This window comes from Heterodontus francisci, chromosome X (assembly GCF_036365525.1).
Source record: "Heterodontus francisci isolate sHetFra1 chromosome X, sHetFra1.hap1, whole genome shotgun sequence".
Lineage (NCBI taxonomy): Eukaryota > Metazoa > Chordata > Chondrichthyes > Heterodontiformes > Heterodontidae > Heterodontus > Heterodontus francisci.
Genome location: NC_090421.1, coordinates 16,037,510 through 16,055,823, shown reverse-complemented (window position 1 = coordinate 16,055,823; position 18,314 = coordinate 16,037,510). Strand labels below are relative to the sequence as shown.

The window sequence follows — 18,314 nt, the reverse complement described above, 5'->3', positions numbered from 1 at the left end:
ATCAACAGCAGCAGGGGGTCTCACCGCAGATTTCACAATCTTTCAGTCCTCAGGGAAGGGAGATACGCAGTGAGCTTTCTGCAGGAAACCCACACCGTTCCGGGAGACGAAACCACCTGGCTCCTGGAGTGGCAGGGTGGGGTCTACATGAGTCACCTCACCCCTATTTCTCGTGGGGTGGCTATCTTGTTGGCCCTGATTTTTCAGTCGAGGAGCTAGTGCCGGGCCGCTTGCTCCACCTCGCCGTTCGCCTGGGTGGCGTGCCGCTCCACTTTGTGAACGTGTACATGCACAGGCCCGACGCGTTGCAAGCGCGCTTCTTTGAAGAAGTGTCTGCTCTCTTGAGCTCCATCGATAGAGGCGTACTGGCACTTTAACAACCAGCTGCTGGAGGACGAGCGATTTCGGGACTTGTTCTGTCGATTCTGGGCCGACTGGAGAAGGAAACAGGGGGGCTTCCCCTCCTTGAGGCTATGGTGGGATGTGGGCAAGACTCGCATCCGTGTCTTCTGTCAGGAGTATGCGAAGGGGTCGACCAAGAGGCGGGAAGCCGAGATCGGGAGCCTAGAGAGGGAGGTGCTCGAATTGGAGTCCCGCCTCGGTCATGCCGTCGCGGACCCGGCCCTGTGGCAGGCGTACAAAGAGAAGAAGGGCGTGCTGAGGGACCTGCAGCTCATAGCATCCCGAGGCGCGTACGTGAGGACGCGGGTCCAGATCCTGGAAGATTTGGACCGCACCTCACCCTTCTTCTACTTGCTGGAAAAATGGCGAGGGGTCCGTAAGCAGCTCATCGAGCTACCGTCCAACAACGGATCCTCCATCACGGATCTTGAGGGAATGGGCCTCAAGTGCTTTGTTCTCTCCGGATCTGTCCAGCGAGGATGCGCGCATAGTTTTGTGGGAGGACCTGCCGTAGGTCAGCCCGGAGGGCGCCGAAGGATTGGAGGCTCCGCTCACATTGGCGGAGCTGACCGGCGTCCTCCACCAGCTCTCGAGGGGCAAATACCCGGGGCTGGACGGGCTGACCGTGGAGTTCCTCAGGGCGTTCTGGGATGTCCTGGGGGACGATTACGCGCGGGTCCTGGGGGAAGGGCTGGCGACCGGGGAGATGCCCCTCTTGTGGCGCAGGGCGGTCATCGTCCTGCTGCCGAAGAGGGGCGATCTCTGCCTGCTTAAAAACTAGCGTCCGGTCTCCCTCCTCAGCACGGATTATAAGATCTTTGCCTGGGCTATGTCTACCCGCCTGGACTATGTGCTGGCCCACATGATCCACCCCGACCAGTCCAACACAATCCTGGGCCGGTTCATCCAGGACAACATCCACCTGGTCCGGGACCTGATCCATCTTTCCCAGAGGACTGGTCAGTCGGTCGCCTTTCTCTCCCTCGATCAGGAGAAGGCGTTCGACAGGGTGGATCACAAATACTTTTTCGGGACTCTGCGTGCTTTCGGACTCGGGCCGCATTTTGTGGCCCAGGTCTGACTTTTATACCCCGCCGCAGAGTGTCTAGTCAAAGTTAACGGGTCCTTGACGGCGCCCCTTCGCTTTGGGAGAGGAGTGCGTCAGGGATGCCCCATGTCCGGCCAATTGTATACCATCTGCGTGGAGCCCTTCCTGTGCTTGCTTCGCAGGAGGTTGATGGGATTGGCTCTGCGCGAGCCGGCCATGCAGGTCGTCTTCTCGGCTTACGCCAATGACGTGCTCCTCACGGTCACAGATCCCGTTGACCTGCGGAGGATGTGCGACTGCCAGCAGACCTTTTCAGCCGCGTCCTCCGCAAGGATCAATTGGGAGAAATGTTCCGGTCTCCTGGTTGGTCAGTGGCGGGTGGACTCCCTGCCGGAGGAGATGACACCTTTTGCGTGGAGCGCCACGCACCTCCTCTATCTGGGAGTCCACCTTAGCCCCGCTGAGGAAGCCTGGCCGGCAAACTGGCAGGAGTTGGAGGCGAAAGTCACCACTCGGCTGGGGTGCTGGACAGGACTGCTCCAAGTGCTTTCCTACAGGGGCCGAGCGCTGGTCATAAACCAACTGGTGGCCTCAATGTTGTGGTACCGGTTGGTCACTTTGACCCCACCTCCTGCTTTTGCCACCAAGTTCCAGAAGAAGCTCGTCGATATCCTCTGGGGCAAGAGGAAACACTGGGTCTCTGCCATGGTCCTGAGTCTCCTGATTGAGGAGGGCGGACAGTCGCTGGTGTGAGTCTGCACCCAGGCTGCGACTATCTGCCTTCGGACCCTGCAGAGATACCTGTACGTCGACCGTCCTCCCAGATGGTGTGCGCTGGCGACGTATTTTTTCCACCAATGTCACTGCCTTCAAGACGACAAGCAGCTCCCAGCGGAGATCATTAGCCGCGCCTCTCTGAGGGAGTTACCTTTTTTTACTGGGATTTATTCAGAGTCTGGAACATGGTCGCCTCCAGTCAGGGCACTCCCCTGCCGGCGGAGGAGACCACCTTGGCTGTCTAGGCGGCCGGCTCTGGGGACGGACTGACAGGCAGAGGAGTCAAAGCCTCCAGGACGCCCCCCACTGCAGGTGACGAGGGGGCTCAGGAGTGTGGAGCACTCCCGGCCCAGCTGACCCCCACTCGGCCGGAACTGCTCATTGGACCCAGGTCCCGAAACCCTCCTTGGGAGCTGGTCCCGCACAACCTGAGCTGCCTCACAGAAATATCCTCCGTGCCATTCCACAACATGTGGAGGGGTTTCCAGTATGGGCTGCTCCTCATCCTTGTCTGCCGCCCGGACATGCCGTGGCGGTCCGTGTTGCCATCTGGCTGTGAGGAGAATCCCTGGTGGAGGTCTCTCTACACTGGAGTCCTCCCCCTTTACACCGGGGACCTGGGGTGGAGGGTGCTGCACAAGGCAGTCCCGTGCAATAGACTTTTAAGTAGGTTCACGGACTCCCAGGCCGCCTGTAAATTCTGCAGCCTGGATGAGTCCGTGTTCCATGTATATATGGAGTGTGCGAGGTTGCAGCCCCTCTTTTCAAAGGGGCTGCTCCTCATGTTTTGGTTGCATTCCAGCCCCATGCTTCTGATCTTTGGGCACCCGGGGTGGAGGGGCGTGGACCGGGAGGAGGATCTCCTCGTCGGTCTGCTCCTGGGCCTGGCCAAAGTGGCAATTTGCAGGTTTAGGCCGCGGGCCATCGGGGAGGGGGGGGGGGGGTCCATCCGCCCTGATCGCCTGCCCCTCTTCCGAGGTTATGTTCGCGCCCGGGTGTCCCTGGAGAAGGAGCATGCAGTGTCCGCCGATTCGCTTGAGGCCTTCTGCGACTGGTGGGCACCGCAGGGACTGGTGCATCATTGATGCTGACAATGCTGTTTCAATTTGAGTTCTGTTTTATTTATCTGTTTTTCATAAATGAGGGTTAGAAACAGAGTAAAAAAAAGCAGGTTAGATACAGCGTAAAGCTCCCTCGACACTATCCCATCAAACACTGAAAGCAGGTATAGCACGGGTTAGTAGAGTGAAAAAAAGTTTCAGATATAGAGTAAAGCTTTCCCATCAAAAAAAGAACAAAATGGAAAAAAATGGGTTCGATACAGAATAGGATATGGCATCAACTACTGCTGAGCACTGTGCAGTAGCACTCTGTATAACAACATGGAAAACTTTCCATCACTAAGTTGTAACAATGACTTACTTTGTCCTATCATGCACACAAGAAATGAGATGATACAACAATCAGGAAAAAAATCTGAATCGTTATAAAAACTCACTTTGTCTTTAAAAAAAATAAATCTTTCTTTTAAAAAGTGAACAACGGTCCAAAATGGTTGCCGAAGAAAAAGGCTTGGCCTTTGGTGTATTCAAACTGTCTGACAAGCACAAAGGGCAAATCTTCTAAGCTAAGAGGTGTCAATGTACCCCATCCTACATCCATCCTAAAACACTCCAAAATGGAATGTCTTCTTCTGAAACAAAGGAGGTGTGAAGTCGCCACGTCCTGAGCCATTGTGTGATCACCGTGGGGAAGAGAGAAGAATGTCTTCCTAACAGGAGGCGAGAAGTAACCTTAAAGACAGCCTAGAGAGAGAGAGAGAGAGAGAGAGAGAGAGAGAAGCAACATCCAGCAAGTCAGAAGATACGTGCCCTGCTGTAGAATCCTGCATCTACACTAGACAGCAGTGAACTAGAAGTGATCCACTGTCTTCAAGTGAACTTTCAATCAAGAGAGAAATCTACAAACATCTCGGGCCTGCACCCAACGAGAACTCGATTTCCAAGAGCATTCAACAGGTTTATCGTGACCTCCCCCCGCCCCAGTCAAAATCACTTTCCCTTTTTACCCTCTCTGTCTCTCCATGTGCGTGTGCGCACGAGTGAATGCGCGAATGGATGCGGTTGTGACAATTTCAGGATATAGCTTATTGATCAATAAACAAGTGATTTTCTGTTTTTTAAAACCTACAAGAAATCCTGTCGCTGTCTGTTTATTTGAAAAGTAAAACACCAAGGGGTTAAACCCTAATAACAAAACACACTCGCTGCGGTCAGGTGGGGAATTGAACAGAGGGAACCACCCACATCACACTATGTGGCCAGACTGTCCTTAATGGAGATACGTTGCAGTGATATATGTTCATTTTGATAATTACCCTCCTGCTCTTAGCTGACAGCCCTGGTCTATTACTGTTAGAGATGAGGAGTGCTTCAGGAGACTAACAGTTCATCATCGAAAAGCTCTTGCTTTGTTAAGACGGACACTGGTTTGTTGTACGGTCTCTGTAATACATGCACATTCTCCCATTGTGATCAGGGCAAGACGTCTGACACAGCAGACGCTGGCTCAAAGTCCTGCAACACCCTTCCTAACAACACTGTGGGTGTGCCTACCCCACATGAACTGCAACGGTTCAAGAAGGCAGCTCACCACCACCTTCTCAAGAGCCGTTAGGGATGGGCAATAAATGCTGGCCTGGCCAGTGATGCCCACATCCCAGGAACAAATAATTTTTAAAACCTTCACTAATCAGCAAAATCTGCACTGCAAGACATGGGCAAATGCAACAGGGGATGGGGTAAAACTTTACCCCACCAATATTTCAGCATCCCTATCTAAGTTTTTCATGACACACCATGTTGAACCCTCCTAGGACGAAGTGTGCTTATTTCAACAGAATGTTTCTAAAATCATGTGCAAGTTTCAACACAAAACAGGAAGAGGACTCACAGTTTGCGAACTCTCTGTCAGGGCTGGCACTCGCTGGAGTTTGAAGAGAAAACGGCTGCTGACCGGGGCCAGCTGCAAGCCATTTCCTGCACAGCTTTGAGAATTCTTCAGCAGCAGCAGCTAGCGGAGGCAGCTATATCCTGGAAAAAAAAATCGACTGAACAGCCCCAAAGCAGCGTCAGGAGAATGTTTTAGGAGCAAGAGCAGCTGATTTTGTCCCCCTGTCTTTCGGGTGGGGGATTGGGGAAGTAGTGTGCTGGAAATCACAGTGCAGTGCCAAGCACCCCCTTCTCCAGCCATTGGCCTTTTGTTGGGCTCCCGGAGATGGATATCACTGCCAGTCACCAGAAGCCTCACTATGGGATACAGATTAGGGCCCTATGATGTAAATGAAAGCACGATTCCATTTTTTGATGAGTTGGTGGGAGGAATGCACAGTCGTCCACACTGGAGAAACGACTTGTAGCACTCTTAAGCGGGAACTTACCTGTAAATACCTGCTCACTCTGCACAGTGCCTGTCTAGTGTACGCTGGAAACAAAAATGGGTCTCAAGCCCAAGAACAGCACAGCCCAAGAGTTGGAGGCAAACTCCTGCCCTGCGGCCTTCCTGTTTGCTTCTTACTCTTCCAGCCAATGTATGAGCTTTTACACACAGCAGCAGCAATTAACTGCACGACTGAGCAACATTCATTCAACTACCTCCTTCACTGTTTTTTCAAATCAACTTCACTGCATGCCCTCGACAATTGCATTTTCATTCATGCAGCAACTTTTCCATTTATTTCTCTTTATGCTGCTTTTGAACAACTGTGAGGATCCTACGTGGAGTAAGTTTGGATCAGTTTCGACACAGTTCCTAGTGAGCCTGACAATAACTCAGTATCTCACACCTGATAGAGTGGCGCAGTGGTTAGCACCACAGCCTCACAGCTCCAGCGACCCGGGTTCAATTCTGGGTACTGCCTGTGCGGAGTTTGCAAGTTCTCCCGGTGACTGTGTGGGTTTCTGCCGGGTGCTCCGGTTTCCTCCCACAGCCAAAGACTTGCAGGTTGAGAGGTAAATTGGCCATTGTAAATGTCCCCTAGTGTAGGTAGGTGGTAGGAGAATTGTGGGGATGTGGTAGGGAATATGGGATTAAATTAGGATTAGTATAAATGGGTGGTTGTTGGTCAGCACAGACTCTTTGGGCCGAAGGGCCTGTTTCAGTGCTGTATGACTCTGTGATGTTCTGGACTGTTTGAAAAGCATTGTAAAGTGTTCTGTTCCCAACATTAACATCCCTCATAAAACCCACATCCAATTCATTAAAAGAACCAGCTGCTTGTGCAGAATGCCGCCCGAGAGGAAACATCATGTTCAGTCCCTTGAGGAAGTGTCTCCGGTTTTCCATTAAAATTCCCCCCAAACACACAGTTCTCAGCACAAACAGGAATATGGCTCGGAATCAGATAATGAACCCAGTGCAGGTTTCTGTCCTTGATCAAAGCTAAAAAAAATTATAAAAATAACTTGTATTCAATTCTAATTTAAGAATCTATTTCAAATGGAAAGACTGCTGCCTGCTCCCACACCAATCCAAACCAAGGCAGCTGATTCTCATTCAGCTTGTAATCTGCCCCTCTACATGATGGGCTCAGCACTGCTATCTGTACCTGTAACTGTACCTGTACCTGGAGGTCATCCCAACCATCTCAGGACTTGAGATCATAAATTTGTTTAATTTTTCAAACAAAGGCCGCAGTGCAGCCGGGCTGTGATGTTACCGCAGCAACAGCTCATCAAAGCACCAATCACCAGGCCAATGAGTCAGGGGCCTGAGCTGCGGCTGCAGTTGCTGGGTTACCTTTGACCCTCAGCACCCACTGCTGCAGTGGGGAAAACTCGGTTTGTGTTCCTGCTCCTTTTCACTCCCCGGTGACTCCTGCTGGGATGTGCACGTGTGAGCACCAGTACCTCTGTGTGTGCCAGTGTGAGCATCAACGTCCGTGCATTTACCTGCAGCAGCATTTCTGGGCATGCATGTGTGAGTGACTTGGTCTGAGGACAGGATCGGGTTGAGCTGTGGGGACAGAAATATGTTGGTAGTCTCACTGATCTCCCACCATCTCTCCAGTGGAAGACTGGCGGATCCCTCTGGAAAACAGTGGACAGTCAGTTGAGTCGAGCGTCCACCATTCCCAGCAGATTCCAACTTGTCTTGTAAAGAGTACAACCTCTGCCCACTCCGGTTTCCTCCCACCACCAAAGACTTGCAGTTGATAGGTAAATTAGCCATCAGAAAAAATTGCCCCTCGTAGAGGTAGGTGGTCGGGGAATATAGGGACATGTGGGGATGTTGTAGGAATATGGGATTAGTGTAGGATTAGTATAAATGGGTGGTTGATGGTCGGCACAGACTCGGTGGGCCGAAGGGCCTGTTTCAGTGCTGTATCTCTAAAAAAAAAACCAGGAGCAACAATTCCCAATGCCAGGAGTTCCTACTCCAGTGGCGCATCTGGACCTTGTGTATCTTCAGAGGCCAGGACGCTCAGTGAGCTGAGGTGAAGCAGCCTCCACTGGGACGGATGTGACAAAGGTAACTTTCCCTCCTTGGCCTTCTCGACCTGTCTGCAGCCTTTGACACACCATCCTCCTCCAACACCTCTCCACCGTCGTCCAGCTGGGTGGGACTGCCCTCACCTGGTTCCATTCTTATCTATCTAATCGTAGCCAGAGAATCACCTGCAATGGCGTCTTTTCCTGCTCCTGCTCTGTTACCTCTGGTGTCTCCAAGGATCTATCCTTGGCCTCCTCCTATTTCTCATCTACATCCACTCCTGGCTGGTCTCCCACATTCTACTCTCCATAAACTTGAGCTCATCCAAAACACTGCTGCCCATGTCTTAACTCACACCAAGTCCCATTCCCCTATCACCCCTGTGCTCGCTGACCTACATTGGCTCCCGGTCAAGCAACATCTCGATTTTAAAATTCTCATCCTTGTTTTCAAATCCCTCCATGGCCTCGCTCCTCCCTATCTCTGTTATCTCCTCCAGCCCCACAACCCTCCGAGATATCTACGTTCTTCTGATTCTGGCTTCTTGGGAGGCCCTGATTTTAACCACTCCGCATTGGTGGCTGTGCCTTCAGTTGCCTAGGCCCAAAGCTCTGGAATTCCCTCCCTAAACCTCTCTGACCCTCCACCTTGCTTTCCTCCTGACCTAATATCTCCTTCTGTGGTTCCATGTCAAATTTTGCTTTAAAATGTTCTTTGAAGTGTCTTGGGACGTTTTATTACGTTAAAGGTGCTACATAAAGATAAGTTGTTGTTGTTAACGTAGGCTGCCTGAATGGAGTGCAGGCCAGGCAAGTGGCCTGGACTTCCCAAAGGAGGGAGGTATTTATTTTGAAACTGTTTCCAGATTGGCCCAAAGGGTGGGGGCATCCCCCCCATCCCCCAGGGGTGGGAAGGGGCCAGAGCTTCCAGCCACATGGGGCAGGCAGACGCTGGAGATACACCCACAGTCGTACTTGTACCCCATGCTAATAAGATGGTCTCCCATTGACACCATAAACTCTAGCCTCGTTGTAACCACCAGGATCACATTGCCAGGAACTTTAACCCTGAGATGTCTTGGATGGTTGAGTAACTCACTATCCAGAAACACACACACGAAGAAAGACATCTTGAATGAGCTGCAGGCTAATGCCACTCAAACAACCGAAACATAAGAACATAAGAAATAGGAGCAGGGCTAGGCCATTCGGCCCCTCGAGCCTGCTCTGCCATTCGATAAGATCATGGCTGATCTGATCATGGCCTTAACTCCACTTTCCTGCCGGTCCCCCATGACCCTTGACTCCTTTGTAGATCAAAAATCTGTCTAAGTCAGACCCACCAGCAGAGCAGGCGAGAAACATTAAAACGGGATCGAGGAAAAAAAGAATGCCACAGAAATGACAGACGCAAGCTTGTGTAAGGCGATGAAACTGCTTCTTCATCGGAAACAGATCCACTTATGGGTTGAGTAGCCGACATACTGTACACTGAATTAGCTCAGGATGGTGATCCCCGGTCAGTTCTAGTCTACATTCAACTGACAGGACAAGCCGAGATGATGTCCATTTTCAGTTCAGCCGGGGCTCAGATTTTTAAATCTGACACTGCGTGCATTTACTGTGGAGAAGGATTATCCCAGTCTCAAAGCGGAGCTGCCTTTCCCAATCCCGGGATGTGGACACCTTGGAGCAAATTTTCAGGCCTCCCGCCTGACAGAAACAGGGTGGTGGCGCCACAAAAATGGTGGGTACTGACCTACTGCCCTACTGCCCTGTTGCCGACACCACTGTGGTCACAGCGATGTTCTGCAGGGATTACTCTTAGGCCTAAAATGGAAGCAAGGGTCTCACAATGTCACTTGAGCCCCAGATGCCATTTTTGCACTGTTCTAGCCAGAGTGTGCGCCATACACAAACCAAGCAGCACCAGCTGACAGGCCAGCTGAAGATGAACCTACAGGCGAATTCCTCTTACGATTTGTGGGAGGAGCTTCTTGCACCAACCCCTGGAGCTCAGCTAGGCCACTTGGTAATGTGGCAGCCCAGAGCCAGCAGGTTGCCGGGAGGAGGTTGCCAGGGGCAAGGAAGTACTCTTCCCCACAAATGGACTCAGAGTACCCCCTCCAAATAGCTTGGCAAAAGGTGGCAGAGGTTGCTAAACATGGGAATGCCAGACACATTGCACCAAAGGCCTGGGAGTAATGTAGGAAGAAATTCAATGACCTAACCAGGGCTGCTGAGGTAAGATTCCCATTTACTGCTCCCTTACTGTCTGCACTGCCCTGTAACTCTATACTGTAGCACACTCTGCACCTGCTGCCGCTCTCACAATGACTGGCCCGGCTTCCTCACACCTCTCCTTCTTACTCTCCTCATGCACATTACGTTAAGCTGCAGCAGACATCTTCACATCCCATCCCCAGGCTGCACACTAACACACTCCCACTCTTGAAGTGCTAACTCTTGTCTCCTCTCTTTCAAGTCCTTCGCAAGACCTGGTCCCAGCTGTAGCAGACAAGAAGGGCAGCATTCCAGAAGATGCTCTGGGATCCACCATATCCACAAGTTGTGTGAGAAAATACAGATGGTGGGGGGAGGGTGTGGAGCGCCAGTGCTGTCGGAGCCCTCCTGCAGTCTGCTCCCCACTACACACCACCTCTCTCAGGATAATTTTACACCTGTCTCCCTAAGGGACGCTGCTCAAAATCACCCCCCATGTGTCTCATTTTCCCCCAATACTGCCTGAACAAATCTGCCCATTCACTGTCTCTCTGCGTACGGTAGTTCTATCTGATCTGGCCCTTCTGCACACCTCTGTATGCAGTAGTTCTATTTGATCTGTTTATTCCCCTGTCTTTTTCGATGCAGCCAGTTGCCATTCCACTTTGCTAACTGCCCATCTAATGAGAATCATTCCACTGCACAGACCAGCCTCCCATGGGACACTCAGTCAAAAGCCTTTGGGACATATAGGTAAATATATCCATGCAGTTCATAGCAGATGAAAGTTATTGCAGAGAAGTGTGGGCTGATACATTTTGGTGGGAAGAATGAGGAGAGGCTGTATAAAATAAAGGGGATTGCAGGAATAGAGAGACCTGGGAGTGTATGTACACAAATCTTTGAATGTGGATCCTTGCCTTTATTTAATAGAGGCATAGAGTACAAAAGCAAGGAAGTTATGCCAAACCTTTATAAAACACTAGTTAGGCCTCAACTAGAGTATTGTGTTCAATTCTAGACATCACCCTTTAGGAAGGATGTTAAAGCCTTGGAGAGGCTTACCAGAAGATTTACTAGAATGGTATCAGGGATGAGGGACTTGAGAAGCTAAGGTTGTTCGCCTCAGAGCAGAGAAGGTTATAAGGAGATATGATAGAGGTGTTCAAAATCATGAACGGTTTTGATGGGTATAATAAGGAGAAACTGTTTCCAGTGACAGAAGGGGCAATAACTAGAGGACAAAGATTTAAGGTTATTGGCCAAAGAACCAGAGACAACATGAGGATTTATTTTTTTACACAGTGAGTTGTCATGATCTGGAACGCGCTGCCTGAAAGGGCGATGAAAGCAGATTCAATAACAACTTTCAAACGGGAATTGGATAAATACTTGAAGGGAAAAAATTTACATGGCCATGGGGGAAGAACATGGGATTGCGACTAATTGGATAGCTCTTTCAAAGAGCCAGCACAGACACAATGGGCTGAATGGCCTTCTTCTGTGCTGTATCATACTATGATAACTCCAGTGCAATGCTGAGGGAGTGCTGCACTGTCAGAGGTGCCTTCTTTCAGATGAGATGTTAAATCAAGGCCCCGTCTGCTCTCTCAGGTGGATGTAAATGATCCCATGGCCACTATTTTGAAGAAGAGCAGGGGAGTTCTCCCGAGTGTCCTGACCAATATTTATCCCTCAACCAACATCACAAAAACAGATGATACAATCATTATCACACTGAATTGGCTGTCCAGGTCCCTAGTCTTTCTTTGTTATCATTGCTTCTGAAATCGCTTTCTGATGTCATTATGCATTATGTAAAATCCACAGCTCCCAGTCATATCCTCATGATACAGTGTGAGAGTTTGAGAAGAACTTTTTGTTCTTGTCACAATATTTACTCAATATCTGTGCCTGTTTATATCTTTTAGTAATTTGCTGCCAGATGTAAATAAATATTGGCTGGAGGCCAACTTAGGCATTGCTGTGTTTTCATGAATTCCTTAATGATTTGCTGCCAGTCACAAGCAGCAGAGATAAAGTGCCATTTTCATAAAGATTTCAACCAACTCTATTTTGGAAATAAAAATATACTGAGATTAGAGATTAATTCGGTGATGATCTTTTCACTATAATTGGCATTGCAATCCCACAAAGTGTTTTATTTTACAATCTAAAGGTTGACATTTCCACAGGAATCAACAATTGATGTGAATTCTTAACTCTTGGACATTGGCCGAGTTGCTCCCGATTCCCGCCATCCTCACTGCAGCGTGTTCTAATTATCGTTCCTACAAACTGTGGTTTGCATTGGCCACATTTTACCCGTATTCCTTGCATTCTCTCCCTTGTTGCCCAACATAAGTTTCTCCTTATTCCCTTTCTTACGCACTGATTGAGATTGGCTTTATCATTCCTGAATTTGTGTATTTAAAATTATGTCATTTCTTTTCCAAGCTTTGCCCTCTAGCAATCTGTCCCAGGTCCAGATCCATTAACTACTTCCTCATTTTCCATAGTCTGCCTTCCTATCATCAATACTCTGGCATACTCAGCTCAAGTATGGCGATTTGGCACCATACCCAATTCAGTTATACTCACTATTTCCAAGATGATCCCTAATCTTAACTTGTTTGATCATCTTTGGATTTTTACACCAAAAAAAAACAGATCCCCTCTCTGGGTGCTTAAGATTCCCTAAGAGTACCACCCATGGTCCGCCTAATCCACAGCCATCCTAACATAACATCCTAACACCCATGGGGTGTTCTCATCAATAAATAATCATGACTCCTTTCTGAATACATATATAATAAAAACCAAGATCCAAGCTTTGGTCTTGGGCAAACTCTTCACCAGAAACCAAAGGGGGAAAAAGATGAAGAAAAGTGAGGAGGAAAGGAAAAATGGATAAAGAAAGAAAGGTCATCCCCAAAATACTCACAGCCAATGAATTCCTTTTTCAACAAAGGCAGCCAATCTGCACCCATCAAAGTCCCAACAAACAGTCAATCCATTCTTGGTGACATCATTTGGCGGTGAATGTCAGCTCAGGGATCTGCTCTTTTTCCAGTCGTTCCGAGAATCTTCAACATGGTGTGACCAATAGTGTACAGACTAAGGGGCACCCAGATGAGATCGAGAGTGAGGAACCACAGAACCTGACACAAAATACTGCAGATGCTGGAAATCTGAAATAAAAACAGAAAATGCTGGAAATGCTCAGCAGGTCTAGCAGCATCTGTGGAGAGAGAAACAGGTCGATGACCTTTAATCAGAACTGCGAAAAGTTAGAAATGCTATAGGTTTTAAGTGGGTCAAATGGCAGAGGGTGGAAAAAGAACAAAAGGGAAGGTCTGTGATAGGGTGGAAGATGGGAGACATTAAATGACAAAAGAGTTGGTGGGGCAGAGCCAAAGGGAGTGGTAATGGGACAAGTAAAGAAACAAAAGATGGGTCTCGAGGAGGTGCGAATGGCAGAATGATGAACAGCTGCCATCCGAAAGCAAAAACAAGAAACAAAACAGGAGTAAGACCGAAACATGCAAAGAAAAGGAATCAAAATGGGGGTAGAGATTGCAGCCTGAAATTATTGAAGGCTGTAAAGTGCCTAATCAAAAGATGAGGTGCTGTTCCTTGAGTTTGTGTTGAGCTTCACTGGAACAATGCAGCAGGCTGAGGTAGACCTATTGTTTCAGACTGTTCCTGCCCCACTGAACTGATTTTTTCCTATTTTGACCTTTTTTTTCCTCGTATCCATTCTCTCCCCACCTACATCTGTGACTCCTCCGATGCCCTCAGTCACTTTAACCGTTTCTAATTTCCTGGCCTTAACCATCTCCTCGTCACCATGGAGGTCCAGATTTCCAGTATCCACAATAGTTTGCTTTTGGCTTTTAATCAATCCTGCCTTACTGACTCACCAAAATTAACATAAGCAAAATTACAATAATGGAGAAATTAATGGCACTAAAGAGTGACAAGTCCCCAGGACCAGATGGTTTCCATCACAGGGTTTTCAAGGAAGTAGGTGAGAAAATTGAAGATGCCCTAACTATAATCTTCCAACGTTCTCTCAGTTCAGGAACCGTTCCTTTAGATTGGAAAACTGCGAGATGTCACTCCGCCATTTAAGAGGGGTGACAGAGGGAAACCACGGAATAATAAACCAGTTAGTCTAACATCTGTTGTCGGGAAATGACTAGAGTCTATAATTCAGGATAAAGTGACCAAACACCTTGAAACTTTTCAGCTGATCAGAGAGCCAGCATGGGTTTGTAAAGGGTAGGTCATCCTGATGAATGTGAATTTTTTGAAGGAGTGACTAAAGTAGTGGACAGGGGAATGTCTGAGGATGTTATTTAAATGGGCTTCCAGAAGGCATTTGATAAAACTCCTCATAAGAAACAGTTAACTAAAGGTGAAGCTCATAGAATAGAAAGCAAATTATTGACCTGATCAGAAATTGGCTGAGTGGATGGAGACAGAGAGTAGGGATAATGGGCAGGTACTCTAATTGACAGGATGTGAGTAGTGATATCCCACAAGAATCTGTGTTGGGGCCTCAACTGTTTGCTGTATTTATTAACAACTTAGATGATGGGATAGAAAGCTACATATCCAAATTTGCTGATGACACAAAGATGGGCGGCATTGTAAGCGGTGTAGATGGAAGCATAAAATTACCAAGAGATCTCGATAGATTAAGTGAATGGGCAAAACTATGGCAAATGGATTTTGATGTAGGTAAATGTGAGGTTATTCACTTTGGATCTAAAAAGAATAGAACAGGGTACTTTCTAAATGGTAAGAAACTAGAATTAGTGGAGGTCCACAGAGACTTGGGGGTCCAGGTACACAGATCATTAAAATGTCATGAACAGGTACAGAAAGTAATCAAAAAGGCTAATGGAATGCTGGCCTTTATATCTCGAGGACTAGAATACAAGGGGGTAGAAGTCATGCTTCAGTTACACAAAGCCCTGATTAGACCACACCTGGGGTTACTGTGAGCAGTTCTGGGCACCACACATTAGGAAGGATATATTAGCCTTGGAAGGAGTGCAGTGTAGATTTACCAGAATGATACCTGGACTCCAAGGGTTAAATTACGAGGAGAGATTAAACAAACTAGGATTATACTCCCTAGAATTTAGAAGGTTCAGGGGTGATTTGATCAAAGTTTTCAAGATATTAAGGGTAACAGATAGGGTAGATAGAGAGAAACTATTTCCACTGGTTGGGGAGTCTAGGACTATATTCAGAAAATTAGAGCCAGACCTTCCAGGAGTGAAATTAGGAACGAATTCTACACACAAAGGGTGGTGAAAGTTTGGAACTCTCTTCCGCAACCAGCAATTGATGCAAGATCAATTGTTAATTTAAAATCTGAGATTGATAGATTTTTGTTATTCAAAGGTATTAAGGGATATGGGACAAAGTCACAGATCAGCCATGATCTCATTGAATGGTGGAACAGGCTTGATGTGCTGAATGGCCTCCTCCTGTTACAATGTTCCTGTGTTCCTATCTCACTTTACAGACAGCAGCTCCAACAGCGCGCTCTTGTAGTTCTGCGGAGTGTCAGCCTACAATATGGGCTCAAGTTCAGAGCCTTGTGACTCAGAGGTCAGACTGCTACCACTGAGCCAAACTAATATAGGACTTGAAATGAGAGGGAGACACACTGAAAGATACAGAAATCAGACTCTGAATAACAAGCACTGCACAGATTACTGTCGACAGGAGCAGAGTTTCCCCTATAATATTTTCAACCGGCTGAGTTGCACACCTCGATGATGGCATCAATGGAAGACCACTTGCGAACAATTTGAAACAATTCAAGAAGTTATAGGCAAGTTATTAAACCAGACAGCATTGAAACACCTAAACATTAGCAGGCTAAGAATGGCCTGGACTTTTCCAAAATCAGCAACTGCAATGTGTGTGGTCGGGATGCGAGGGGAAATGAAGATTTTTGTTAAGTCAACGGAGATTGAAAATTCCCAAGCCCGTTAGTAATTAGTACAAAGCGATCTTACCTGTTGAGTCAGTAGTGCCTGTCCCCCACGTCCAATGACCAGCAATAAAATCTGCATTACATGGAGTCCTCGGCAACAAAGCACAGTGCATATCCCATCACAGTAACACATGCAGTTTAACAGTGTGGGGGAAGGTTTTGTAATGCTATAGAAAGAAAAGCTATTTACAGGACAGGAAGTGCATATGTCTGTGCGCAGAATTCAGTCCAGTCTCCTGCAGTGCACCACTTTCTAGACAAATAAACACAATGGTGTAGCCAGTTACAGACCAGGCTCTTGGAGCGTTATCAACTCAAACATGCACAGAGATTACTGCTCAGATGATTGGACAACTCCAACAGGAAGTGGAAATCAGCAGCCCCACACTTTGCCTATTGTAAAGGGGAGCCCATTGACCTTGAGAAAACTCTTTCCTATCAGAGCACAGCCATTCACCTAGCCTTAGCTCACCACACAAATTATTGAAGCTCAAAAATAGCTGTCTGAAAATGTGTCAAAATGAAGACGCTCAGATTTGTGCCTGTTGAGACCTCCATTACCCTCCTGACTTCCTAATTCAGGCTCCATTTGCTGCCCATTGAACACAGAGGGCCAGGTCACCTGCCACTGTTTCATCATGGAGCATCGCCATTCTTCACAGAACCCCTGAGCTTCAGCACCCCCTCACAGAAGCCGAAACAGCCTTCTGCTATTGCAGCTATTATACCTCGACCTCACTCCCCTCCCACTGGTCACTGAGAGTAAGGCGAGAACTGTTTCATGATGTGAAATGGCACCTGAGACACCTTTGCATAGAGACGCCTTTCACCTAGAGCCTAATTCAATATCTAAACCCTCCTCTCATGGCTATTGCAGGCCATGACTTTGGAATGCAGCCTTGTCCATTGGTCATGGATACCCGTCACATTCTCAACCAACCAATGGATGGAAACTATTTTTCACCACCTTGAACAATTCAAAGAAATGTAACAACGTCTACATTTTTCACTCTAAGTCTTTGTCAGAAATGGCGAAAGGAGATTACACAAGCACTCAGATCCAGATCCACAATTACTTTCAAAAAATCATCCTTTCTATGGTTCCCAGTTCATAGATTAAGGGGGTGGGTGTTCCGATGTGTATGCTGAACCTGTAAGGCTTTGGAGCAGTGATCCTAATGCTTTTCAGTATTGCAATGGGCCAACCTAGCAGGAATGCCCAAGGTCATCTCTAACTACTCACTCATAGTCAGCTTCAGGCTCTTTTGGGTCTGGCACTGGGCAAGAAATTATGCAAGGATGTGAGGGCTCTTGAGCGGGCGTGGAGGAGATTTACCAGAATGGTTCCAGGGATGAGGGATTTTAGTTACAATGTTAGGCTGGAGAAGCTGGGGTTTTTCTTCTTGGGGCAAAGGAGATTGAGAGGAGATTTGAGGTGTACAAGATTATAACAGGTTTAGATGAGGTAGACAAAGAAAAGCTGTTCCCATTAGCTTTTTTTTATTCATTCATGGGATGTGGGCATCACTGGCTATGCCAGCATTTATTGCCCATCCCTAATTTCCCTTGAGAAGGTGGTGGTGAGCTGCCTTCTTAAACCGCTGCAGTCCATGTGATGTACGTACACCCACAGTGCTGTTAGGAAGGGAGTTCCAGGATTTTGACCCAGCAACAGTGAAGGAACGGCGAGAAAGTTCCAAGTCAGGATGGTGTGTGACTTGGAGGGGAACTTGCAGGTGGTGGCGTTCCCATGTATCTGCTGCCCTTGTCCTTCTAGTTGGTAGAGATCGCGGGTTTGGAAGGTGCTGTCTAAGGAGCCTTGGTGCGTTGCTACAGTGCATCTTGTAGATGGTACACACTGCTGCCACTATGCGGCTCCCCTTTATCAATTCTGTTTGTAACATCCTCAAAAAACTCCAACAGGTTCGTCAAACATGATTTCCCATTCATAAATCCATGTTGATTATGACCAATCAGATCATTATTATCCAAATGTCCATTTATCACATCCTTTAGAATAGATTCTAGCAATTTCCCTACTACTGATGTAAGGCTAACAGGTCTGTAATTCCCTGTTTTCTCTCTCCCTCCCTTTTTAAATAGTGGGGTGACATTTGCGACCTTCCAAGCTGCAGGAACTGTTCCAGAATCTATAGAATTTTGGAAGATGATCACCAATGCATCCACTATCTCCATAGCTACCTCTTCCAACACTCTGGGATGTAGAATATCAGGTCCTGGGGACTTATCAACCTTCAGCCCCATTAATTTCTCCAATACAACCTTCTTACTAATACTAATTTCCTTCAATTCGTCATTCCCCCTCTTGACACAGATTGAAGATTTTGGGTAAGAG

At 47.7% G+C, this 18,314-nt stretch overlaps 1 protein-coding gene across 4 annotated transcripts in view; it reads right to left on the bottom strand.

Annotated features, from left to right (window-relative positions):
• LOC137358671 (calcitonin gene-related peptide type 1 receptor-like) overlaps positions 1–16,146 on the bottom strand; it is a 133,572-nt gene extending 117,426 nt beyond the window's left edge. For 2 of the 4 annotated variants that reach the window (XM_068024837.1, XM_068024841.1), the window contains exons 1-2: positions 15,981–16,146; positions 12,884–13,130 (exon numbers count right to left, since the gene is read on the bottom strand). The gene's annotated coding sequence lies outside the window, so the exon portion shown is untranslated. Of the gene's footprint in view, positions 1–5,179; positions 5,281–12,883; positions 13,131–15,980 lie in introns of those variants that run through there. The other 2 variants (XM_068024840.1, XM_068024839.1) reach the window with 2 other exon arrangements.
• Positions 16,147–18,314: the final 2,168 nt, after the last annotated feature.